The 25200-nt window shown below is 48.9% G+C and overlaps 1 long non-coding RNA gene across 2 annotated transcripts; it reads right to left on the bottom strand.

The window, feature by feature from the left end:
• Positions 1-1915: 1915 nt before the first annotated feature.
• LOC129078897 (uncharacterized) lies at positions 1916-5335 on the bottom strand. 2 transcript variants are annotated; one of them, XR_008530001.1, is made up of 4 exons: positions 5231-5335; positions 3845-4052; positions 3168-3274; positions 1916-2385 (listed from the first exon to the last, which is right to left on the bottom strand). It is a non-coding gene; the product is annotated as an uncharacterized LOC129078897 (long non-coding RNA). The 2 variants fall into 2 exon arrangements; XR_008530000.1 differs by lacking the exon at positions 3168-3274.
• Between the last annotated feature and the right edge of the window lie 19865 nt (positions 5336-25200).

The following is a 25200-nucleotide window of genomic DNA, read 5'->3' as shown; positions in this document are numbered from 1 at the left end:
CACTCCTTCTTTTTTCCCTCCAATCAAAAAACCCCAGTGCACATTTCTGTACTCCATCTCGCGATACCCAGCTTTCCTCTCACGTCAAGCAGGAGCTGCTACTGTGGATGGCTCTGGGCCACCCGCATGTGTCCAAGGTACAGCTGACCTCTTGAACTCAAGTACTGAGAGTCAGAAGCTAGGCCTCACTCAGTGGGCATTTCTGTGCAGCCGGACCCCAGATATGAATTAAATCGCCAGATCAAACTGCGCTCTTTTCTTTCCTCTTCTTTCCCACCTTCGCACTCCAGGCATCCCATTCAAAGAGGTCCCTGGCCTTTGGGCTGCACCAGCTTCACTTTGGCCCCGGAGGCTGTCTGCGGGGCTAAGCTGGCTGCCGGCGGAGAGCCCCAGGCACACAAATCCTCCTGGGCGGTGCTAGCCCAGCTGGGCCACGGTAGGACAGAGGACAGGAAGCCAACTGTCTGACTTCTAAGAGACCCAAGAAGTCAGCCAACTATCTGACTTCTAAGAGACCCAAGAAAACACAGACCAGTTTTGACTGCTCTGGAGGCAGTGAGGAAGGCTGGACAATTGTCCCAGAGATGAAAGGACGTGCCCAAGGCTGCAAAGCTGCCAAGCAGGAAGGCCAGGACTCTGCTCCAGGAGGCAGGCAGGGGACAAAGCCTGGAGGGGCCCTTGGAGACATTTCTGGATCCCAGGTCACTCCCTTCAGCTGGCTCAGTCCGGTCAGCTGTCCCTCAAGCCCAGGGGTGGCTGCGCTCTCCTCTTTCTTAGCTTCCAGCATCCGCAGCCCCCACCGAGGTGTCTCCCGCAAAGGCAGCTTCTCTCTCCTAAGACAGAGGGGCTAGCACTTCCCCCTACACCCTGGGGCTGGACTGGGAGCCATGGGGGGTGAGCTTTTGGGAGACCCCCCAACCCAGCGCTGGGGCACCTCCTTTCCACCAGATACCCTGCACCACATGACACAGCCAGGGCACGGGGAGAAAATATGTTGGTGGCACTGGTGGGGTTGTGAAGGTAGAACAGCCTCTTGTGTTCTAAGTAAAATTTGAAGGACAAAAAAAAAAGGAAAACCAACCACGTGAGATAATTTCTGCAGCTACGACCAAAACCCAGGAGACCAAATCAAGGAATGCTGAATATCTGCCACAGAGTTCCTCAGCTCCCGGTCCTTGACCCAGGATGCCAGGGCCCTGCCTGGACATGGCTGCTTGGCAGCTCCACAAGCTTCTTGTCTGGGCCTGTGGGGAAGGGAGGCGAGCCCAGCCCCAGCCCTGCCTCCTGCCCTTGACGTCCCACAGTGACCTTCTAAGTTCTGCTCGCTCCGAGTTGGGTCCTCTACTAGGTCTCGCATTCATGCTGCCTCAGGCCAGCCGGAGCAGAGGCACACGCACAAGGAGACCCTGTCTCCTCGGTATCTTTCCAGAAAGATTCCAACCCCATCATTCCCCCTTCTCCCCTCTCCTCCGGCCTTCCCCTCCTCAGCTTCCCCCCTGCCCTGAGACAACACGCACAACTGCAGCCATGCCGGCAGCCCCAGTGCTGGGCCCCGAAAGGAACAAGAGGACCGCGGAGGCAGAGAGCGGCGCGCGGCCCCACGTGAGCAGGAGTGCTGCACATGCAGTCCCCCAGGCGAACACATCCAAACACAACACAGCCCATCCCCTGTGGGAAGGACCAGAGCCTGCAGCCCACCCTGACAGGTCCTTCTGCCGGAAGTGCCAGCCAAGCTTTCCAAGCTTGAGTTCTGTCAAAAAGACCCCTGTTCAAACCAAATGCAAACGAAGACCAGGCTTGAAAAGTCCCTGAGCAGACAAAACCAGTTAGTCATGCAAGCTAGATTTAATGTAGCTAACTTTGCAAGACAAATGAGGCTCACTTGACCTGGATCCCTTCCTGCTTATGCCTCTGAATACCATAAACAAAACTTAAATGGTTACCAGAATTATTATGAGGTAACCATTCACAGGTTCCCCTTCTTTAAGAAAATTCTAATATTGTAAGCAGTCGGCGAGCGCAATCCACAGTCACTGCCTACACACTACAGAGGCCGCTTTGTAACAATAGGCCTCTGAGCCTCGCTGGCTCCCCGCTCTGGTCTGAGTGCTCCCAATCTGCATACTGCCTTTGTGCTATGTGTACAGTAACGACTTGCTAGTTCCTACCTCAGTGATTTTTTTGGTTTTCTGTTTTGTTTTCCTTTCCTGAACTTTTGCCACCCTGTGGGGAGCCTGTGGAGCCAGACTGCGCTCTGAGCCCTGGGGCAACATAGCTGTCAAGGTCACTCTGGGAACAGGGAAGAAGGAAGCCCAGGGTCTGAGGCGAGACGTCCTCAGGGCAGCCTTCAGTGCTCAATCAATAGTCTGAACGCATTTTCCATACCTGCAAAAGGAAGCCAATCTTAAGATGGCAGACAATCTTAAAAACAGGAAATAAGAAAGTGCTTGCTGGTCTCTGTTATAATTATGGCAGTGATCACCCAGATTCTCGGGTAATCAACGTGAATTTATCGATCACCTGCTATATGATACAGCAGGTGATTGCTTTCCACACATGGCCTCATGTTATCTTCACAACCACTCTAAGAGGCAGATAATATTCTTCCCATTTGATGGGCAGGGACACAGAGCCTGGGCCTTGAGGTTTATCGCTTTCTCAAAGTTCCATTGCTTTTAAATGAGAAATCGCTCACAGGTGTGGGGCCTCCAAAGGCCCTGCCGTTTTACCACCAGACTCTGCCCCCACTCTTTAGGCAGGAGACATGCACAGGGTCAGAGTGCACATGGATGGAAGAATCAGAACGAGGGTGGCCCTGAGGGTAGGGTGCTGACTCGCACTGAAGGGGTTCACACCCCAAGGTGATCGGTGGTTGGTGTGCGGGAAGACAGAGCTGCCCAGGCCTCACCTGGCAGGTGGGAGAGACAGGTAAGCAAACAAAAGAAACCAGGGCTCTGTGGCCAGCAAGGGGCCACTGGGGTCGAGGTGAGGGCTTGGCACAACTCGGGGGAGGACACCTGATGGGGGGCTGGGGCGAGAAGCAGGCTTCTAAGCGGGGAGGTTCACAGAGGCCCAGGGGCCAGTCTCTGGGAATCCCCACCCCCCACAGAGCAGAGTTACCACCCAGCCAAGTGTGCCTTTTTCTCCTGTAGCTTCCCCGTCCTCACCCTCTATCTCCTTGGGGGCGCCCCTCTTTTCTCAGCCCAAGTCCTTCAGGATCCCCCATTCTTCCACTGGTCCTAAACTTTCTGAGCACTCACATCTTCGGAGAGACCTTTAAAAACACAGATGTGGACCCTTTAAAAACACAGACCAGATTTGACCACTCTGGAGGCAGTGAGGAAGGCTGGACAATTGCCCCAGAGATGAAAGGACGTGCCCAAGGCCGCAAAGCTGCCAAGCAGGGAGGCCAGGACTCCTTAACTTCACACTTGCTTTCCCCGTGTCAGCCCTGAGCATGGCGGTGAGAGGTGCTAAGCACTTCCCCGTAACACATGTTCTCTAGTGTTTGGACTTCTGGGCTCGAGCTCCACCCCGGGATCACTCTGCCCCCTGAGATGACCACCAGTTTCCCACATGATGTCATAAGCACATCCCTCAGCAAAGTCTGACTTTTGGACTTTGGACGATGAAAAATACAGCTTTGACAGCCAGGCTGTAGGGATCCCAAAATAAGTTTCTGAACTTCTGTTGACTGAGAAGCCTGTAAATAGACATAGTTTATGCCCCTCTGGTCAAGCCCAGTGGGCCCTTAGCCTTGGTTGCCCTGTCTTGAATTAAAAATAAATAATAATGATATATAACTTACAAGGATTTTGCGAGGATAACTAGAAATAATACCTACAAAGAATAACGCGTAGCCGAGGATCCAGCGTCCAGCTGTTGCTGGAGTAATCATGGTCTGCCGCGGGCCAGGCAGTGTCCCAGTGTGGGGGACAACGGTGTGTCCTCACAGCGCTCCCAGTCCAATGGGGATCCAAGCAAGCAGAGAGGCAATTAGTGTCCAGAGAGCCCGGAGCTCTGGGGACACGGAAGAGAGGCACTTCACCCACCTGGGAAGATATAGCAAGACGCTACCGTCAGTCAGGCTGAAGGGGAAGGGAGGCAGGGCCGTGGAAGGGTATTGAAGGAACAGTGAGTACAAAGAAATGCAAGTAGCTCAGTCCAGCTGGAACAGAACGAGTGTATAGGGGTCCCGGGGCTACCATCACCAAGTATCAGAAACATGATGGGTTAAAACAATAGTTTATCCTCTCACAGTCCCGCCAGCTACACGCCCAAAGTCAAGGTGTCAGCAGGGCCACACTCCCTTCTGAGTGCTCCAGGAGAGAATTCTCCCTTGCTCCCTCCTGCCTCCTGGTGACACCCAGTAGTGCTTGGGGCTTGAAACTATATCACTCCAATCTCTGCCTCTGTCCTTCCACAGCTGTCTTCTCTATGTGGAAGCCGTCTTCCCTTTGTGTCCCTCTGTGTCTTCTCTTCTCATAAGGACACCTGTCATTGGATTTAGGGTCTAACTAACCTAGAATGAACACATCTCGATCTTTACTAATTATATCTGCAAAGGCCCTATCTCCAAATAAGGTTACATTCTGAGGTTCCAGGTAGACATGAATTTGGGGGTCACTATTCAAGGGTGAAAGCAGAGAGAGATGCGATCTCAGAGTACACGGAACACACGGAACACGGACACACACAGACTCTAGACTTCATCAAGGGACACTGGTGAGAAGTGGAGTGTTTTAGAAAAAATGGAAAATAAAAAGTTACAGAATACAATTTAAGCTTTAAAAAGGAACACTGATGCAGGATGGAGCAAAGATTGGGTATGGGCAAAATTAGGTGTAGAAGAAGAAATGAAGATGCTGTTGCAGCAATTCAGTGAGAACTATGTCAATTATCAAGAGATATTTGGGAAACAGAACTGATAAAGTCTAGCGCTGATCTGGAATTTGGAGGAAGGAAAGGAGTCACATTTTGTCCCCAAGTTTCTGACTCAGGCATATAAACAAGGACACATGGGAGGAGGAGGAAGAGGCGTGGAGAGGAAGGAGATGGGAGACCCAAGTGGAGGTATCAGCAAGACTGTGGACTCCGTGCAGTGGACTCAGGCTCAGGGAAGCTCCCAGGGCTGGAGGATGAGCCCATTCAAGGACCCAGCGCCCTGGGGCGAGAGCGGTGTGTAGTGCAGAGAGAGAAGAGGCTTAGAACAGTCCAGAGAAGTACCGACCTTCAGGGGTGGAGCAGATGACGGCAAGAGACACCAGGACAGCAGGCAACTGGAAGTCACACAAAGAGACGATACCCAGTCCTTTCCCTATCTCCCATGCTCACCTCCTGGCCACTTACCTTTTCCACTTTGCCACAGCAAAGAGAGCACTTGCCCGTCCTCTGGTGATGGGAGGAGAGCCCCACAGGCCAGAACGTAAAGTCCCTGATTTATTTACTCAAGCGTGTTCTGGGTTTGGTTACCTAATCACAGCCTAGACTGGGCAAACCTGCTTTTACTTCATCACCTTCCACCTTTAGCCCCTAGTCCCACGACCCTGGGCGATCTGGAACCGTCCACTGTGTCATCTTGTTTCTCTCCAATATGGCAGCTGTGAGCCGAGGTGACTATTGACCATCTGACATGAGGCTGGCCTAAACCGAGGTATGCTATATGTGTAAACCGCACACCGATTTCAAAGACTCGGTGTGCCAGTGAACGTAAAATTAAAGTACAGCCTATGGAATATAGTCAATAATACTGTAATAACTGTGTATCATCCCAGGTGGGTCCTACACTTATTGGAGGGATCATTTTGGAAATTACATAAATGTCTAACCACTACGCTGTATACCTGAAACACATATAAAATAAAATTGAATGTCAACTGTACTTCACAAATTAAAAAATAAAAGAGAAAAAAAGAAATATAAAATACCCCAGAAGTAATTTTATATTGATTACATGCTAAAATTGGGTTAATTTAAATATATTATTAAAATTAATGTCATCTGTTTCTTTGTGTTCTTTTTAATGTGGCCACTAGAAAACCTAAAATTACATATGCAGCTTCCATTATATTTCTAGTAGGTAATGCTGCCCTAGAGACATTCTTTGCTGTGCAAACTTACTTGAACCACAGAACGGTCCTCCATTTCCCCAGGGCCCTGCTGACAGAGGTCACGAGGGAGAAGGCCAGGTCCTACATTGCACTTGGCGTTTCATATTTCACTTTTATCCTCATAACTCATAATAACTGTCATTCCCTCTTCTCCCCTAAATTTTTAGATGAGAAAAGAGACCGAATTTTACTCAAGTCTATGTAATTCCTAAGCCCATAATATTCCTAATGCACAACGTTGTCAAGTTTAATGGTTGATAAGAGTCCTTCGGAGACCCCCTCAGATAATAAACATCCTTTTAGTCTCATATCATTTACATCATCCCATCGGCTCCCAAAGAAAATCTTAGGACCTCCAATATAGGATAGTTCTATTTTTAAATTTTGTTTATACATGGTGGAAAGTGAAAGGGTAGAAAAGAACACAGAGAAAGAGGTCACTTCCTCCCCCTGCCACCCCCCGGCCCCCGCCTGCTCCTCACCTCTGCCACCAGCACACTCTGCAGACTCTCCCAGTGACAGGGATGCACAGAGACCACCAGAAGTGTGGGTGGGCATTAACCGTTTTTCAAAACCTCAGATAGTAGCACAATCCACATATTACTCTTTGTACTTAGCACCTTATCTTGGAGACCCTCCCATAACAGTAATAAAGGTCTGCCTTTAACGGATAGGTTATATTTAAGTGAAAAGCATGTTATAAATTACAAAATATATTTAAGTCAGGAAACCAAGGAATCAGAGGAAATGTGTGTTCTCTTCCACAGCAACAGTGGCAGAACGAGGAGGGGACCCAGGCCACCTGACCGCAGCCAGAGCCTGCTTCCTCTTCTTGACCCCACCAGGGACCCCTCTATGAAATGGCAGGCAGAATTCCTGGCCCATCTACTGTGAAGCTGACCGGGAACTGACCAAGTTAATGAAACCCGGGAAGCACAATTCAAACAAGAAACATCATTACTATTTTATTGTAACTTTTTTTTTTACCATCATTACTATTTTATTGTAATTTATTTTTTTTTACCCGAGTCACAGGTTGTAGAGTTTTGAGCAACATGGACGAGGGCAGACGCATCTGGGCAGCGGGACTTGTCCTCCCCTCGAATCACACCATGGGCTTTATCCACTGAGCCCATCGTGTGGGCCCCCACCTGGTCCTGGCTGTCTCTCTCAAAGGGTCGAAATGTTCTGAAAGGTTCAGGTGTGACTGCCCGGCCCTTCCTCAGGGGAATAGCTGGGAGTCGGCGGCCAGAGGTCCTGGCCGCAAGGGCAGGCCTCCCCAGGAAGGGGGCTTCACACCAGGGCCGAGATGTAAACACAGATAGGCAGCTATAGGCCCTGGGAATCGGGAGCAAGACGAGTGGAAAACTGCCCTCGTCGCAGGAGTGGCTGAGGGTTTCTGTACGGTCGGCCACTGCCCGACATTTTCCAGGCCTGACCCAGATCCGGGCGCTGACTGCCCCAACAGTGGCAGCTCCGGCCCAGGTGCAGGGAGCAAGGTGTACGATGTGAACTGCAGCAAAATGGAGCAGGCCAAGGGGTCTGGCCTGCACCGGCCCTGTGAACGGTTCGAGTGCTACCCGCTTCCCATGGGGCTCATGCCCACAGCATTGGTGTCTGGGACTTGCGTCTCCTTGCTACTTCCTGGGTCTCCCTTGCCTCAGGGTCTTGTGGAAAAAGAAAAGGGAGACACAAATCTCCAGGGAAGAGAAAGCAAACTGAGACTTATCCAAACTCAATCCAGACCACTGGCCACCTGGCCTGGATGCACCCCACACAGCTTGCCAGCTTCTCCACAGTGGCGCCACAGTCCCCGGATGTGCAGGAAACGTATGCTTAAGCTGTGTGAGCGTGAAGGCCGAGCTTCTTCAGGGGCGTCTAGATCCCATTAGAAGGGTCCACAAAGCACAGAGCCTCCAGAAAGTGTGCTTTTCTTTACCCTGGCTCCCCAGCTTGGCAAACATTCACACTGCTTGCAGCCAGGAAAGTGAACCCACCCATCCTGTTGGCAGAGGTGTGGGGAGAGCGAGGAGACGCCTCCCCTCATCTAACCAGGCTCCTCCCCAGCTCGCTGGGGCCCGAGCAGCAACGCTCTGCTCTCAGCGGGCCATGCACTGTAAGCCGGCCAGCCAGCACAGGAGCATTGTTTATACAGAGTCCTGCTTATCTGCGGTTTTGCTTTCTGAGGTTTCAGTTACCCTCAGCCAGCCAGAGTCTGAAACTATTAAATGGAAAACTCCAGAAATAAACAAGTCATAGTTTGAACTTGCACGTCCTATTGAGTCGCTGTGATGAACTCTCCTGCCGTCCTGCTCTGTCCTGCCTGAGATGTGAACATCCCTTTGTCCAGTGTGTTCATGATATATATGCTCCCAGCCTGTAAGCCACTTAGTTGCCAGTCTCCGTTGTCAGATCAGCTGTCACAGTATCCCAGTGCGTGAGTTCAAGTAACAGTATTTTACTTAATAATGGCCCCAAAGCCATTCACATAACTTTTATTAAGGTATATTATTATAGTTGTTCTATTTTATTATTGTTGTTCATTTCTTACTGGATCTAATTTATAAATTAAAGTTTATCATACGTATGTAGGTATGGGAAAAAACAAAGTGTGTATGGAGTTCAGTACTATTTGCAGCCTCAGGCATCTACTGGGGGTCTTGGAACTCATCCCCTGTGGATTGGGGAAGAATACTATATTGCACAAAATAGATAACAATCTGATAACCCATCGATAGAAAGATGTTAAATACATAGTGGTTTTGCCATTTCAAGGAATGTTGTTTAGCCATATAAAATAGATTATATTTATGCATGTTAACAGTTAACTTGAAGAAATTTTCATACTAAATTTTTAAGAATAACATTAGGCATGATGTTTCTCTCCTTTTCTCTTTCTCTCTCTCTCTAAAAAAAACAAAAACAAACCAAAAAAAAAAACCAAAGCAATGAAAAAAATGTCCTTGGATGAGGATAAAAATAAATAAATAAAATTTTTAAAAAAAGAATAACATGATGCACTAAAATATGTATAGAATGGTCCCATTTTAAAAAAGAAAAAAGCACAAGTTAACCTAAGTTGTTTGCTTGCATGCACATAAAGAAAGTCAGGGAAGGATAGACACCAGTCTGTTAATGTTGACTGGTGTCTATCCTTAGAGATGAGGAAAATCAAGGCGAGTTAGAGAGAGAGAGACAGAGACAGAGAGATTCCAAGACAGAGAGAGACAGAGAGGGAGGGAAGCAAAGGGACCCGCTTTTAAAGGGACCTCTCATCCTCATCATGACAACGCACCTGTCACTGAACACCTCCAAGCACAATGTGCTGGGCTGCGTGCCATGACGCAAAGGGAAGTGAAATGCAGGGTCTGTGCCTTCCGCGAGCTCACAAATTAAAGAGATAACATGCTTTCATGGAAAAAACACACTCAAGGAAGAATGCCACATTAATGATAAGAGCATCAGTGTGTGTTTGCTTGTTCCGCTAAACCTCAGTGAGCCACTTCTTCATGCCATGCTAAGTATTCAGGATAGCAGAGGATAATACTAGGTGCCATCCTGGAGAAATGCAGAGAAGTCACTTCTGCTGAGGAACGCCTCCCAGAGCTGGACCTAGATGGGCAGGTAGGATTTGATACGTATATAAGGAGGAAGCAGGTACCCACACTGGTGGTACAATTGACACCTGGGACCCATGACCTGTGGGACACCCCAGGTGAGTTGGAGGCAAGGTGGGCAGAGGAAGGGGTCAGCTCGGGAAGAAGATCTGAGTAAGAGTAAAGAAGCAGTTTGGGCCAGAAGGACGTTTGGAAGCAAATGATAAAGTGTCCCAGATGGTGCCCAAAGACTGCTGGGCTTCAGGCTGTGGGAGCCTAAAGCTACGGAGGCTGTCTGATGTGTGGCTGGACCCTCCAAATGCCCCCCAAAAGTTCCTGCCGCTTCCAAAGAGAGTGGCAGATGGCTCTGGGTGGGGCTGAGTTTTTAGTGTGGGGATGTGTCCCAGAAAAGATCATTCCTAGCCCACTCGGAACGCACCTCTTGAGTTCTACCAGTCCGACCATCCACTCAGCTGTAGGATACACAGAATGAAACTTCCATGCCTCAGGCAGGTGTGCGCGCACGCGCGTGTGTATATGCCTCTGTACATGTGCAACTCCTGGGCACAGGGTGTTATGTAAGCCACCCCTAATGTCCCTGCCCAACAAGCAGCCAAAGGATTGCGACAGGCTTTGCTTTTGAGGGCGCCCATGAGCAAATCTCCTTGTGAGAACGTCATTGTCACCATGAACCCTGATGTCATGAACACCATGTACCATAGGCTCCCTCTCTTCACAGGTCCGAAGAGCTGAGATCAATCACCGAAGCAGCCTAGACTTTCAGGGCCGTGGCCAAGTTTTTACCAACACCTAGGTACCCAATAAAGTGTGTTGGTTTCAGGGTAAAGGCGTCACAAAGGGTCCAACTCAAAGAGGTTCATAGCACATGAACAGGAGGAGCTTGGCCATCCCTCTCACTAGGGCGGTGGGAATGGCGCTAGAGGTGGTGGGATTGACGGGGAAGAAGAGAAGTTGTAGACTTGCTACAGCAGAACCCCTGGGGCATTAGTAACCAAGTGTAGTTTCCTAAAGTGCCCCAAGGGAAGGCAAAGATTGAAAAACAAGTACCCCAAGGAGAGAGACACAAAGAGGAGCCTTCTTTCAAACTGGATGCCATACTTGGATAAATCAATCCACCACTTTTATAGACTCCACCAGCTGGATCCTCATTCTAACCCAGCTTCTTGCCTCATTCTTTGGACCACACTCACGTGGCTCCCCCTCCCATATTCCAGTTTGGCCCTTTCATATCGCTGCTCCCCATTGACCGTCATTGCTTTACAACTTTCTTCCAGGCCAAATTAAGAACATATGATCACCACCTTCCAGACCTCACCACCTCCCACCACACACTCCAGAGCCCTCCCTCCCCCAGACTGGCAAAAGTAGGAAGCATTTGGGTTTTCTCCCCCTCCAAGCAAGGAGGCGTTAAGATAAGGGAAAAAATAGGAGAGTATATTTGGCACAAGACTTCTGGGCACTGGGATGAGCACACAGGCTAGACCAAAGCCCCGCCAGGGTGCCGAGCACTTGGCGTCTTTCAATGCCAATTTCTCCTGTGGCAGCCCTGGCCTTTCCTGAGGGGTGGCTGCTCTGGGAGGAGGGATGAGCTTTAAATTGGCAATAAAGCGCTGTACCGAATTGGACTTTGACCTTGCTCAGAATTCCACTGGCCCACGTTCCCGGACCCCCCCCCCCCCCCGGCCCCCCGCCTTCCTGCCTGATTGTTCCCATGAGTAGCTGCCTGCTAGCGAAAGCTGACAGGCAGCCTGTCACTAGCTGCTGCCTCCCTGGCTGACTTCCACCTGGCCAGCTCGGAAAGCCTTGGAAATCAAACAGCTTCGTCTTTCCAGCATCTCTTGCTACCTCTGAGCTTTGAGCAAGACAAGAATGGCCTGGATGAGGCCTCCAGCCCGGCTGGGCCTGCTTGTAGGGCATGGGAAGAGGTGAGTGCAGCCCCAACAAGCTCCTTTTTCTCAGCCTTGGTTACCAGAGCGATCCCCAGACAACGCCTGGAATGGCCAGTGTGGGCTCATGGGCCTGCTACAACCATGGGATCAGTATAAACCCAACACTTATTTTCTCTAGCTCTCCCCAATGCTCTTGAACGTCCTCCACTTGCTGCAAAATACCAAATTTTTGCTCATTTCTCCCGCCTGGAAGGTCTTCTATTCCCATCTACGTGTCAATTCTGCCCTTCCTTCCAGGGCCTGGGAAACCACTCCTCACCAAGCAGCGCCTATCACGCTGCTTCTCTGCATTCCTCTTCCATGCACACAGCCTATCATCAAAGACAGTGAGCAGGGTTTGTCAGCTCTGTTCCCCGAGAAAAGAGCAGACCCAAAGGAGAAGGCAGCTGCCATGGACCGGCACTGGTTGACACACCTCTCAGCTAACTCAGCCCCTTTCTTTCAAGAGGAATTTTATGCAGTCCACGGGATGAGCACCTACCGACACAAAAATTGTTAGTCCACAGGGGAGGTGTCCAGGTCAGAGGAAGCCCCACACGGGGCTTCTAATGCCACATTCCACTCCCCTGAGTTTGGAGTTGCTGGATGCCACTGTGGTTCCCTGCAATTGGTGACGGCCACACTTCACCCACTGTAAGACGAGCCTGGGCACAGACCGCGAACTGAGAAGAGAGGAGTAGAGCTGGCTCACTTGGCCACAGCAGGTAATCACCTTTAGCTGGTTGATTTCCATCATTCCATAGGACCTCTCTTGCAGTACTTTGTTGTTTATTTTATAAAATCAACTGCTACAAATATTCCATGATGGAAACTTGAATGCTATTCTCCTTTTTTAAAACATATTTACCCATCTCACCTGCCAGAGGTAATACGCAAACCCATCACCCAGTGGCTCCCTGAAGACAAGTCCAGGGCCGCTAAACCATTATCTCCGTTTCCTTGGGGCTTCTGTTCACCCGAACTGTCCTACCTTCCACTGCGTGATTTGGAAAATCAGTACTCCTCGGCAAAACGGCTGGGCAGATGAGACTGTGCATTCATTTCCTTCAGCTTTACTTTATTCTACCTAAGATAAGTCTAAGGTCACAGAAAAAAAAAAAAGAGCATTGCTTTCATGTGGCTTGCGCCGAATACTTGCAAATTTGCCAATGACATTACTCACAAGCTATCCTGGGTCTGAGTCACACGCAGTGGAGCTTTTAAGAAGAGAAACAATAACTCCTGAAATGAGTTCCCGTTCATTTTGCCAGGGAGGCGATGCAACAGGAGCTCTCACTCTTGCTTACATGCCCAGCCTGATAGCTGGTGGAAAGTGGTGGAAAAGGCTGTGAAATCAGGGAAATAAAATCTAAGGCCGCCCCGAGGTAGGTAATCAGATAAGATGCTTTATGCTGCATCCCCAAAGGGCCTTATTCAAGTGGGAACGTAGAACAAGGAAAATATCTGTCCCGCAAAGCGGGGAAGATGACTTGTCTCAACCTTGGCACTGAGTCAAAGGAAAATTATCTCCCTTGAGAAAGCGTGGGGAAGGAGGGAGGGAAGGAGTAGGAAACAGGAAACCTGACATCTATCCAGAGTCCTTTGTACAATGCCTATTATATAATTATATAATAGGCAGTCACATCCTATCATCTTGTTGAAGCCCACAGATTATCCCCTTGTTGTTTTTTTTTTGTTTTTGTTTTTGTTTTTTTTTATTATCCCCTTTTTAATGGCAGAGGAAGTGAAGACACACGGGCTGGGACTATGGTGTAAGATTAGAGATCCTGTGGTCACAGACTCTGTCTAAGATGCTTTGCTCAGATCCTGACTGCTGTTGTTAACCACCGCCCAAAAGTGAATTTTCCACGCGATCCATCACATGCCTCTCTCTACATCACTCTCTCTCTCTCTCTCTCTCTCTCTCTCGTTCACTACCCACCTCCTCTTTCTCTCTCTCTCCTTCCAAAACCTACTCTCCCAGGGTGGTGGGAAGAAACAGGGGCTCAAGGGAAATTTTCATGCTCTCACCAGTCATTCGCCCTTCACTTACTTCCTGACTTGGGTAGCAGACCCTAAGTGAGCATAGCAGAGGGAGAGCGAGCGGAGGGAGGGAAGGAGCAGCCTCGCATGCTCCCTTGGGTGCCTAGACACATCTTGGTGGACACGTCTCAGGAAAGCTCTCTAGGCTGGAGTCAAAGACAGGTAGTAGTTTTATGTCCTGGAACCGGATGAAATTGGCTGAGGGTGAGAGTAAAAACCAGAGAGGGAGAGAAAGTGCTCTGGACGCAAGAACAGGAGCTGCTAAGAGGAGCACGAGGAGAGAGAGAAAACCAGGAACATGTGTGATGTCAGAGAATCTAAGAGAAGTGTTGAGAAATGTCGGGGGTTTTCTCACCAAGAAGAAAAGCTCCCTTCAAAAGAATCGATTCTGCCTAGAAACTGGACATTGACTCCACAAACGGGTGTTTTGGTCTCACGGGGAGAGCATTTCAGGGTCCAGTGGTGGATGCGCAGCCAGAGCGCAGTGAGCCCAGGCATGAAGGGGGTGGGGGGTGGGTAGTGGTAGAGAGTTGTCAGCATCCCTGGGAACGTAGAGATGCACATTCCCAGGCTGCGCGTCAGACTTACCGAAACCTTGGAGTGGGGCCCAGCGATCTGTTTGAACAAGCTGTCCTGGTGATTCTCATATCCCCTGGAGTTTAAGAGCCACTGCCCCATGCATAGCAAGGCTCCCCCAGCACAGCAGTACCACAGGGTAGCGGAGGCCTGTTAACTTGCAGAGGCGCCTGTGGCCTCAGGGGGTCACAGGTTGGGAGGGGGGCTCTGGAGAAGGAGAGGTTGCAGTGGGTTGGGTCCTGAGGACAGACGGGTCCCAGGCTGGCGGCAGAAGGAAGGGCCAGCTCAGGAGGGGGATGCTGGGCAACAGTCAGGGTGGGGCTGGGGGCACATTTGTGGCAGGAGTGGATTCCAGACCCAGGGCCTCCGGTCCTCTCTGCATTTGTTCATTCTAGGGCTCAGGGCAGCCGCCCTCCCGGGCCCCTTGGGAAAGCTGTGCATCCACCCATGTACACTAAGGTGTTAGGAATTTAACATGTGTTACTACTCCCAGGGTCACTTGCATTTAAAAAGTGGCTTCCAGGAGAAAGTGCTGTTTCTAAAGTGGAATTTTAAGCTTTAGAGTCCTGGGTAGGAAGCGGCTGGTCTTCAAATCGCACTTCCTCGACGACAGCTTGCGGGGCGGCAGGGGCGGTGGTGGGCGCGGGAGGCGGGGAGGGGGGAGTGAAAATAGCAAAAATAACGGGGCCTCCAGCTTTCACCACTGAAGGCTGGCAGGGCCCTTGCCCGGCGCGGGCCTGGCTGTGTGAGCTGAGGAATCCCCATCTGCCCCGCTGCCTCCTGGCAGCTCTCAGGGAGGCTGCAATTAGCATAAGTGGAACAGATCCTCTTTGTCTGCATTCCAGACTGTGAGATTCAGCCTCCCCCAGAGACATGCTAATTATGTGGAAGGGACCCTGGGTGTCTTTTGGCACTGATCCTTGCTGCTGGAAACCAAACCTGGTGTAGGTGAGGCCACGGCCCAGGCTTGTGCGTGGATTTCCCCCCTTTCCCATCTAGGAAACCCCAGCCCCTGAGCTCTCTCAGTACCTTCCTCCTGCCAGTGTCCACAGCCCTCAGTGGTCAGGAAAACACACACGCTGGGCATGAGCATCTTCCATCACCTCCCCCGTGACTGGACTTCCTCCCCATCTGGACAGCAGTCCCTTCACAGGGGACCTTGTTTTATACTTAATTAATTAATTATTCAGCCAATCAATCAATGTTTATTAAAGAAACTTTTTGCCAACCACTATGCAAAGACCGATAGGCTCCATCTGGAACAAGGCACATGCAGCCTAGTTGAGGGTACAGGGACATACAGCCAAGCGAACAGTTACCCACCAGTGGTGAACGGGGATGCATCAGATGCCCTGGGAAGACTGAGCAGGAGGTTCCAAAATGTACCTGGAAGGAGTCGGGGGAGAAGTGGGGGAAGACTTCCCAGTGGAGGTGACAGTTGAACATCCTACATTAAGGATGAGTAGGGGGTTATCACGTAGGCGTTACAGACAGAGGGAGAGCATGTATTGTACAAAGTCGCATGGTGGGAAAGAGTTTGGGGCTGTGACAAGGAGAAAATTGTGATGTGGTCTAAATTAGATTACATCAGTGGAGAAAGAGACAACTGTTAGTCTGCCTGTAGCTATGGACTTGCTAACAAAAGACTGCTCACATGTCTTCTCCGTCCGTTGGAACTTCGGATTAATTTCCGAGATGAGCCAGGCACCACTGGACTCCTGGCGCCTTCGCTTTCTGCACTGCTGCCCACGGCCACTGCACGGGGCAGGCCTTTCTCTGTGCAGACTCTGCACCCACCCCAGAGCTCACCCCGCTTCCCTTTCTCCCAGCCCTTTGCCCATAGCTAATGCCAAATCTCTCTATCAGTTTATATCTTTCTTCTTCCCTTTCCCTACTTGGTGTATAAAAATGTTTGCCAACTCCAGGACGATGGACCGGACGTGTTGATTTCCCTACCTGGCCATGCTGCTGCTGCTGCTGCTGCTGGTTTAGGCTCCGTGCCACAAGATCAGTCTTCCTTGCTTTTCAGGGGTTTTCTTTTTGTTTGTTTGTTTTGCTAACATTGGCCTAATAAATCCTTTCTTTTAAAAAGACCCTCAGCACTGGAAGCTAAAAATTTTTAACACCTGGGACTATGGGTCGCTGAGGTAGCTGAATTGTTAACCACCTGTGAGAAAGGCAGAAGGCAAAATGGAGAGGTAGGTGGCTGAGTTCTCAAAGGTTTTATTTTCCAAGCAGAAGAGTTTGGAGGTTGACTTGAGGTCACTGGACAACCAGTGAGGGGTTTTAATGAGAGGGCGATGTGGTCAGAGTTGCATTTTGGAAGAAGGCCACGGCGTGAAGGATGTGGAAGGGCTGAATGGCAGGAGTGGCCAGGAACTGCTGAGGGACGGGACAGAGGCAGGGAGGTGGGCTAGCAAGGAGGCGGTGAGAGGGAGAGGTGTCTGGGATGACGCAGCCAGCGTCTGGGGTGGTGCCGTGGAGTATGAGGACAAGTTCTGTTCTAGACATCGTAAGTCTGAGGTGCCCAGGAGCGGGCCTGACTTATAAGTTGGTCACAGGGGTCTATACTGAGGGAGGGGTATCCAGAGAGACCTCAATGTGGGATGTGGTATAAGCTGGTGGCTTCAAAAAGGAGCTTAAGAGTCCAGCGGAATGTAAATCCTGGCTTTGCCTCTTCCTTGTTGTGCAAACTCAAGGAAGACCTGATCTACAAGCTCTCTTGTGTGTTGCTTTCCTCGTTTGTAAGAAAGGAACCGAAGGCCCATCTCACAAGATTGTGGGAGGACTCAGTAAGATACTATATGTAAGGGACAGCGTGGTCCTCAGTCATCAGAGAGGTGGAAGTTAAAGCTGGCTGTGGGGAAGATGGTCCTGGGCAGAGTGAGCAGCATGAAAAAGAGGAGAGCCAAGAGCAGACTCCCCACGGAGCCAGCAGATGTCACGGCAGGACAGTGAGGTCAGGGAGTCCCAGAAAGGAGGAGGGGGCAACCAAGAGGCCAGACATGGCAGGGGGCTACAAGATGAAGGAGGCGCTGTTGGATTATCAGTCATGAGGTTACTAGTGATTGTAGAGAAATCTCAGTGGAGTTGGAAATGAGTGTGGATAGTACTTGCTAAAAACTTTGCTATAAAAGGTAGGATATAAAAAAAAAAATGAAGCAGAAGAGTAACAGGTATAGGGGAGGTTTAAGACAGATTTTGTGCATATCTCTATCCTTTCACGTTCTGTATGTTACTGAGATTATCCATGTAAGTGGACATCTGCTTCCCTGACCTTCCCTCAGCATCCCTGCTGAGACACTTGGGTGTCTCCCTCATTAGACTGTAAGGAGCACAGTCACCTGGGCTCCTCAGCACCGCTCCCAGTGACTGGCACAAAACAGGCACTCAATAAATGTGTCAAAACAGCTTGTGCGAGCGAGATGTTGGATGCACGCTCCTGCTTCCAGACACTGCCTACTCGGGGAGACCCAAATGGAATGAACTGCGATTGTCCTGGCGTTGGAGCCACAAAACACCTGGTGACCCTACTATGACCAAGAATAAAAGGTCAAAAAGCAAAGGGCTCTCAGGTTGCTCTGCCTATAAACCCGGGGCCAATGTTCAAGTGCAAGTTCAAACATGTCCACATCAGGCATGTGGACCCAGAGTGGCTCACTCACTTGTTCCCGGCACTCGTGTTTGTGGGTGCCAAGAGCGCCTAAGTCTTGTCCCTCTAGGGTCATGAAACTCCTTAAAAGGAAGCAGAGTCATCAGTGTTGATTATATAAATGAGGCTGTGAGCGAAAGGCTCTGACAACTCACAAATAATAATCCCCTCCTCCTGGCACCGAGAACGGTTCTGATCTCTCGGAGTGTGAGTGCAGGGGGCGGGGCAGGGGGGCGGATACACCTTACCTACGCAGGAACCTTACCTTCCTCACCTGGAGCACTGAGGAGTAATTGCAGCTCCAGGCAGCTCAGATCCTGCTTAATTTCTAGATCCTTTCTTGAGACTGGGTTTTGATAGGAAGAGCCTGGAAGCATGTTAATCTCCTGAGAGGAAAGAAGGGCTTCTGTGGAGGGTGAAGGACTGATAAATGGGAGGTTCTGGCTCCGGAAAGCCAGCTGCCTACCTCCCTGCCTTCACGTTACCTCCCATCAAATTGAGGAGTCAGGATAACCAGAGCCATGAGATATCCTAACAATCAAAGCCAGTTCTTGGTGATTGCAAGTTCATGTGGGCTCCAATGGGAGGTGGCAATTTGGACCAGACCCTTTTTGACCTGCCCTGAAAGTAGCCCAAAGGCTCATGGGGTGGTGTTAGGACTCCCTGGGACCATTCTTCCTAGGACCCTTCTCAGTGGATCTGCTCTGGCCCAGACAGCCCTGTGCTGTAGCCAACCTCTGAAGGTAGGCCAGGGCCACAGCAGACCCAACCTACACGGAGGAAAGGCAGGCTCCTGGGGCTCCAGCCTAGTGCAAACTTACCCCTGATCTGCAGCAGAAGCATTGAAGGAATCTCTGTCAGCCCTTGGCATCCTGAATATGCCGCACACAAAGGCCTGGTTTTGCATCTCCCTTGCTAGACGGAGCAGAGCTTCTGAGAGAGCTTTGTTCATCTCTTTGGTTTTAAAGTTTCAGGAAGGGAAGCAGAGGGAGGATGCATCACAGGGCTCCGCTCTCCTTAGCTTTGCATAGGGCCTGTGTTTCTTATGCATTTGCCTCTCTCACTGTCCTAGCATTGGGCTGGACGAACAAGGATTGCCCTTAAAATACTTAATTGACTAAATTAATTGTACACTGGAAAACAAAGTGGTTTTCACATTTTCTGTTATATGCATTGAAATCTGCCATTTCAACCTGATCCTGAAGGAAGAAGTTCAGATTATCTGTTTGAACACAAGGGGCTTTTGTGCCCTGGGTCCTCCTCCTGCAGTGGAATGGATTCCCCAGACCACCTCCATCTGCCCCCCTGAAGGGCCAGGCACCCATGGCAGCCTTGTTCACGGTTTGGTTCTGGTCAGGCAGTGACAGTGTGCTTTGTGACTTGGTCAGAGCTTGCTCTAGGAAGTGGTTCTTACATCTCGAAGTCGAAAAGCCCCTTTCTCATGAATTGCTGCCAAGTGGGCTTGAAGGGAGGAAGAAATTACAGCATCTTCAGAGACTGTGCTCGACTTTTAGTACAGTCACCGTCCCTAACGGGGGAGGCAGCGCGCTTTCCCAGGAAAAACCGTGAACTAGCAGTCGGAAGACCTGAGTCGTTGTGCCACTTAAGACTCACAGACGCTTCACTGCCTGGGTCTCAGTTTTCTCATCTATAAAATGGGGCTAAGGATACTTGTCTTAGTCCCTCACAGGCTGGTTTTGAGAAGCAAATGAGATGAAAATGTGAAGGTAACTTAGAAGCTGTTATACTCTGTCCTGAGGTAAAGGATGGTTCTTCCTATTACAAACCAGCTAGACTCTCCCTCCTGCAGGCAGGTGCTGAATCAGACCACACGGGCCTGCACAGTGTGGGGTGTATGTGGGTGTGGGGCTGCCTCAACCCAGTTCAGGACCTCTAACTGGCACCAATTTGCACTTCTTAATCCCTTCACCTTTTTCATCCATCCTTCCTTTCATCTGGCAACTATCAAAATGTTCTCTGTATCTATGAGTCTGTTTCTGAACTTCCTGATTTTTGATTTTTAGATTTTGATTTTTAGATTCCACTTATAAGTGAAATCATATAGTATCTGTCTTTCTCTCTCTGACTTATCTCACTCAGAACAGTACCCTCCAGGTCCATCCATGTTGTTGCAGATGACAAGGTTTCGTTTTTTTTAATGATTGCTATATACCATCGTATATGTACACCACTTCTTCTTTATCCATTCATCTATTGATAGACACTTAGGCTGCTTCCATATCTTGGCTATTGTACATAACACTGCAATGAACATAGGGATGCATATGTCTTTTCAGTTTAGTGTTTTGAGTATCTTTGGATAAATACCCAGAAGTGGAATTGCTGGGTCCTTCTTGGTCTCTCGTTATAGCCTTTGTTTTAAAGTCTATTTTGTCTGGTATAAGCATTGCTACCCCATCTTTTTTTTAAATTTCCATTTTCATGAGATATTTTTTCATCCCTTTACTTTCAGTTTGTGTCTTTTGATCTGTAGTGAGTCTCTTGTAAGCTATATATGTCACAGTCTTGTTTATTTATCCATTCAACCACCGTATATCTTTTGATTGCAGCCCTTAATCCATTTGCATTTAAAGTAATTGTTGATGGATATGTATTTATTGCCATTTTATTATTCATATTTTTATCTCTTTTTCTTCTTAAATAAGACCCTTTACCAGTTCTTATAATACTGATTTGGTGGTGATGAACTCCGTTAGCTTCTTCTTGTCTAGGAATATTCTTCAATATTAAATGATAGCTTTAGTAGGTAGAGTAATTGTGGTTGTAGGCCCTGTTTTTCATCACTTTGAATATTCTGTGCCAGTCTGTTCTGGCCTGCAAAGTTTCTGTTGATAAATCAGCTAAGCAGTCTTGTGGGAGTTCCCTTATATGTAAGTAACTGCTTTTTTCTTGCTGCTTTAAGGTTCTGTCTTTAACCTTTGGTATTTTAATTAGAATGTGCTTCCAGTAGTGTCAGGCCTGGGACCACTTAGCAAGAAGTATGGGGCACACAGAGGCCAAGTGCTATTTGTTTGGGGTTTGTGAACTGTTGAAAGATTTTAGGAAAGTCCGCAACATGAGCCAAGATGGGCTGTTTTTATGGAAAAGCCACTAGAAATAGTTTGCGTGGGCTCCCAAGGTGGGTAGCGTGGGGTCTCAGGGAATCACCAGGGCAGCGTGATGGCCAGGTTGATGGAGTCTCAGATGTGGGCCCTGCCTGATGGCTCTGCATGGGGAAGGCTCAGAAAAGGAGCAATGGCTTCTGCCAGCACTTCTGTCTGGGACAAAACTCCCCCTGTAGCCTTCCCTCTGATGCCAGGCAATTCGGTTTCTCCTCATATGTTCCTGGCACCGTTTAAGCTGCTGCCCCAGCACTGGAGCTCAGAGCAAGTGAGTCTGAGTAAGTCCTGTGTGGGCCCTTACAGAGGAACTCCTGGGCCTGGGCCAGGTGGCTCAGTTGGTTGGAGCATCACCCAGTACACCAAAATGTTGTGGGTTTGATTCCCAGTCAGGGTACATACTGAAGTTGTAGGTTTGATACTCAGTCAGTACACATATGGGAGGCAACCAAATGATGTTTTGCTATCACATTGATGTTTCTCTTTCTCTCTTTCCCTTTAAAATCAGTAAGTATATCCTCAAATAAGGACTGAAAAAAGAAAAAAGAGGACTGCCTGGGACTCTGGAAGCCCTCCGTCTCACTCAGCCACAATCTCTGCTGTTTTCACAAATAAAAGTTATGGGGACTTTTCTTCCTAGCACTGAAACCCTGGACTGGGGGGCCTGGGGTATGGCTGGGACCCTTGCTTTTCAGGGGATCCTTGGCAGCCAAGATATTCCTCCCAATATTTAACTGCCAAACCTGGGTAAGGAACCAGCCATTCCACATTTCCACCCCTCCTAACATTAATCTCAAGGTGGCTTCTTCTGTAACTCCTTAAGTGTAGGCCTTCCATTCAGCTAAATTTCAGGTGGTTCTGAATGATGCTTGTTCTGTAATTTAGTTGTAATTTTGATGCGGTTGTGGGAGGATGTGAGTACCTCATTTATCTATGCCATCTTCTTGACTATTGTAGCCTGTCTCTTTGGAATACTCCCCAATGCTGAATTAATAAGGGAGAAGACCAGGGAATTGTGCTGGGCAATGAAAGCTATGGACTTGGGATTTTATAGACTCCAAGAAATTCTCTTTTGGTCAGGAGGCAGCTGATCTGGGAAGGACCGAAATCTGGAATCTTCTCTGATCTGGCTGCTGGGGGTGGGACAGTGGTGGGTTATAAATTCCTAAGCATCACCTTGTTAAAACTCTCTTATGCAAGGTAGGAAAGAGCCAAAGGAAGGGGATGGCTGCTTTCTGGGGATCACCTCTGAGTGATGGCTGAGCCAAAAATGTTGATGTCAGGACTATGGAATTCAGCCCAGTGGGTCATATGTACATTAAAGTTGGCAATGCACTGATCTGATGTCAGTTAAGAAGCATCAACATCCACCCATCTAAAACAAAATTAAAAAATGCTCCTGCAATGAAGTATGGGGTCATTAAATTGTTCCTTAAGGTAACTGGCTTTCTCTCTTAAAACTAAATATGTTGACTCTTAGTCATACATATCATAGCATGAATGCATTTAAGAGAATGTTTAGCCTAAGCTGTTGTCCTTCTGAAGATTTCTCTGCTAACAGAGTTACTAAGGACCAGGAGTTGGGGCTAGATTGGGATAACACTGACACTTGCCCCTCAGTTGAACTGAAGTACAGCCTCAGTTTTCTCACTTGAAATAAAGGAGGGGCCAGTTCGTCTCCTAGCAGTGCAGTGAGCATTAAATGAAATGGGACTGGAAGGGGCGTGGTTTCATGCTGGGTCCTCTACCCAGAAGCCTCTGGGCCTGCCTTACTGAGTAGAGCTGGAGAGCATCCACCCTCACCTCCTGCTACCTTTTCCCTAGCACCTCCCATTTCTGTAGCTGCTCCTCTCCTCAGATAGTGTCCCTGCTCACTGGGAGGAGTCCGTCTGCTGGTAAAACACCTCGAGGCCATTCATTGTTAACGTGCATAATCTGGTACCTACCCATAAACCAGCTGGGCAAGTTCAGAAATTTTTGGTGACTGTCAATTTTCCACTTACCTGAGTGCCAAAAAGGTTATTTTTTTATTGCCCATGTCCTTATGAGAAAATGTGGAAGTGAGTGGTCCTTCAAAGAAAGCCCCACCTTGCGATAGAAGAGCATCCAGACTTATGTAGAGGGCAGGGTCACTATCAGAGTCATCTGAAAAACAATTCCTTGTACGCTTTTAAAGGAACAATGAACACAGGCTTTAGTGTCTGTAGACTTGTTTAAGTCCAAATTCATCCACTTACTGAGGGTCCCTGTACCAGCCACTGGCCACTTGGAATTTGAGTGTTTTCCTCTACATATACCCACAACAGCCCCGCATATCTGGTTAGAAAGCTCAAATGAGGGAACGTGGTAAAAGGACTTTATACTATTGTGCAATTAATTCATTAGTCATTATTATATAATTAAATTTACAAAAAGATGTCTGTTGTATAAAGTAAACTGGCTGACATGAGCTAGCCCCAGGTCAAATTTAGGCCCTAGTCTAACCTTTTTTTTTAATGTGGGGTGATACTATGACGCATATATTATTGGGACAGAGTAGGACAAGATTTATGACAAGGCGGAAGGCTATGTTGGCTAATGTCCAGTTGCCCATATGTCAGTTCTGACTACTCTGGGTTTCAATAGCATCAACAGGAGAATAAACATATGTTTGAATATCACCATGTTGAATTTTTTGAAAGTCTTCCATACTGTCTCCTTCTACTCCTATCTCACCCTCTGGCCCCGTGGGATGGCAATTGGGAGGGTTATGCAGTAAGCATTCTCCCCTCCCGCTGGTGTCCCCCTGGGCACTCCCAGCTCTGTGGCCCCGTCCCCGACAGGCCAGCCTCTCTGTTCAGTTCCACTTGGCCTGGACAGGAAGTCTCCCTCTTCCTTCCCCTCTCTCTCCCCCACTGGGTCATCCATGCCGCTGCCACACTGAGGAGGCAGAAGGCTGCCAGGTGCTTTCTCCTCCTCCCATGGACAGAGTGATTTCCAATGGTGACGGTAACAGTGACGGTGATGGTGACGGTGCTGTGTGAGGGAAAGCACCTCTCCCATCTCCTTGCCAAGTCAGGGGGTTTCAAAGCGTGTCCGTGTGAAAGGGAAAGCGCCGGTGAGTTAGGCAAGTGCCTTTAGCCATAAGCAAAAGTTCTAGCAAGCCAGTGATACCTGCATACTGAATTTTTGTAATTAAATATCTAAATTAAAAATCTAAATATTTAGTTTTTATAATTAAATATTCTAGAGTTCAGTAGGCAGGTTTATTTTTGAGCAACTTGCCAGGAATCTGTTGGCTGAGCACTGTCTATAAAACAGGGATGCCGATACATTTCAGCTCTTTGCTGTGATTTCTCAGCATCTTCTCCCCCTCCCCTTCTCCCCCTTGTCCCCCCCCTGCCCCGCACTGTAGTTGTCTTCTCAGCCTTTGGGGTGCTTCCTCTCGTTCCTCTCCATCATCGGTTTTCTCATCAGCATTTCCATCATTTCACTATAGGTCTCTGCAGCACTGTGCTCCTGTTTCCCCCACATCTCATCTGTGAGCCTCAGGGATGGAGACCTGGGCTTCTCCATCCATGCTCCTATAAGCCCTGGAATAAATCGCAAGCTGTCTGGGAAATAATCCCCAGTCTTGGGCTGGATTCCCTGGGGAATGGGCTCTGTTGAGACAGATATTTGTGTGCAGGACTTTTTACTGGGAAGTGAAGGCAGGAGGACTGGGCAGGGTAAGAGTGAGCTCTGATGCAACAGAAGCGTCAGTGGATCTCACCATCTCCTAGGGCCCTTCGGAGGTGGCCTGTCTTGAGACAAGGAGCTGGGGACTGATCACTAGTCACTGGGTGTGTACTGCCCCTGGAGAGGGGCTGTGACCTCAAACCCCTTGTCTGGCCGAGGGCAATTCCTGGACAGAGTTCAGATGAGAGCCCTCAACGGCCAACACCCAGCAGCTGGGGAATGAGTGTCACTGTCCTGAAAGAGGCATCTGGGTGGCTCTCCACACACCCACTAGACCACCTCAAGTGGCATGTTGACATTTTTTCATGTTCAAACTTTACATTTTTAAAATAAAAATATCATAAGTAATTGTGTATTTGCTTAGTCTATTCTATCCAACAATACTTTTTCTATATTCAGAGAGAATAAGACACATAACTCCTTGAATAAATCATTTTA

Source organism: Pteronotus mesoamericanus, unplaced genomic scaffold, assembly GCF_021234165.1.
Source record: "Pteronotus mesoamericanus isolate MK-2021 breed Mesoamerican mustached bat unplaced genomic scaffold, CSHL_Meso_final contig_74, whole genome shotgun sequence".
Lineage (NCBI taxonomy): Eukaryota > Metazoa > Chordata > Mammalia > Chiroptera > Mormoopidae > Pteronotus > Pteronotus mesoamericanus.
The sequence above is the reverse complement of the archived record's forward strand: the minus strand, read 5'-3'. Positions and strand labels throughout refer to the sequence as shown.